The following is a 2,172-nucleotide window of genomic DNA, read 5'->3' on the forward strand; positions in this document are numbered from 1 at the left end:
AAGAAAGAACAAAGAAAAATTAAGAAAAAAAGCAATTTCCTTTTTTAGAGATACCACCTCAGAAACTTTTTTTTTTTTTTTTTTTTTTTTGGGTAATTATAGCATCATCTTAGCTTCATCTAAAATAAACTCTGGAGTAAATTTAGAAGCAGGAGACACATATTTCAGAAATAAACCAATAAATAAATAAATAAAACCTTTTGATGAACATTTGGAGACTCCAAGTTGTTTTGAACTAGTGACTTGGATGAAAATGGAGAAAAAAGTAAGATGGTAGGTTGAAGGGAATAATCAAACTTTGCTTTATGTTTTTTTTTTCCATGTTGGTGATACACAGAGAGATTTTCTGTAACAGCTCAGGTTCTGATGCAGTGGTGGAAATCCAATATAGCACAAATGGCTATTAAGTTAGTAAATCTATGATAACTGGTGCTTGGAGATAAAGAGCTGCCCTTGAACACTTTTTCCTCAGTTTCCCCACTCCCTCTTCAAATCCCCAAAAGCTGAGAAAATAATATCTTTTGCTGTTTTTCTCAAGAAGTAAATGTGGGAAAGTCTGACAAAAATTTGGATCATCACTATCTTAATTTCTTAGTGATATTGTAACAGAAATACCACAGATGAGTTGTTTTAATAAATATCAATTTATTTTCTCACTCTTCAGTTGTGTAGAAGTCTGAAGTCAGGTCATTGGCTGTTTAAGAAGTTTCTTTCTCTGTAGGCTCTGGGTCTCTTTCCATTTTGTTATCCCCAGGTTTCCCTGGTTCTTTGGTAATCATCACATGGCATCTCTCTTCCCAAGTATGTTCTTATTTCTGAATTTAACCTGCTCTTTTTACAACTAGAAGTTATTAGGTTTAAGACACTTCCAGATAGTGCCTCAATGACATAACAAAGAAAACCTTATTCCCAAATAGAATTGCACCTATAGTCATAGGGATTAGAATTCCAACACATGTTTTTGGGAGACACAAGTCAATTCATAACAGTTGGATTCCACAAATAAGAGGGGTGTATGATGTGCATGTGGTTCTGAGCTCACTCCCATAGGGTCCTGGCCATCATGCTGGCTTTTAGCCCATTTTCAAGGTAGATTACCAGATTGACTAGTGAATTCCTCCAAAGTACCTTGGGCTTATAGGCCATAGCCAGATACCTGAGAAATGGAAACATTTTAAAGAAAAAAAAACATGAACTGGTCAACTTGTAACACCAAGAACAGTATTCATTGAAAAAATAGAGAAATAATATGTAAGCTTTTAAATGATATAAAATAACAAAAGAAGTTATTCAGATAAACTAAAAAAATAAATTACAAAAATATATATTTTAAATATTTTAATATATAAATCTCCAAAGCCATTGTTATCAAGTCAATTCCAAATCCTAATGACCTTATAGGACAGAGTAGAATGGCCCTATAGGGTTTCCAAGGCTGTAAATATTTATAAGAGCAGACTTCCATGGAGCAGCTGGTGGGTTTGTACCACTGACCTTTGAGTTAGCCACCAAGCATTTAACTACTGGACCATTATAGTTCCCCATGATTGGAAAAACATTCAGTGAATAAAGTACACACATAATCAAGACATTTTGGGAACAAATTAAAGATATGGAAATTAAGATTCAGAAGAACAATGCAAAAGCCCAAAGATAAAATATTAAAAACAACAAGTGATAAAATTAAGAGATATAGAAGATAAACATAGAAAAGCCCAATATTTAAAAAAAATGACAGCATAGAAAGTGAACAAAATACATTTAAATGGAGAAAATATTGAACAAATAAGTTCCCATTGTAACAAGGATAAAAGATCTAACATAAAAACGGCTAATTAGGTGGCAAGCAGTAGAGAGAAGGAAAAATCCACATCTACATATACATTAGTGAAATTTTAGAATATCAAAGTATAAGAGAAGGTAACAGAAGCATGTAGAGAGCAAAAACAAATATTAAGAGCCTATCATTTACAAAGAAACATGAAGTATATTGATATCAGATTGTGAAACTTTTAATATTAGATACAAGATTAAAAGGGAGTAATCATTTTAAGGTTTGAAATAAACAAATTTTGAACTGAGAGTTTAATATCCAACCAAATTGGTATTCAAAAGTAGAGATGTAGTAAAAATAGTCTGAAGTATCCACAGTACCAAAGATCCATAGTCAAA

Source organism: Orycteropus afer, unplaced genomic scaffold (genome assembly GCF_000298275.1).
Source record: "Orycteropus afer afer isolate SDZICR_OR568_19922 unplaced genomic scaffold, OryAfe1.0 scaffold00348, whole genome shotgun sequence".
Lineage (NCBI taxonomy): Eukaryota > Metazoa > Chordata > Mammalia > Tubulidentata > Orycteropodidae > Orycteropus > Orycteropus afer.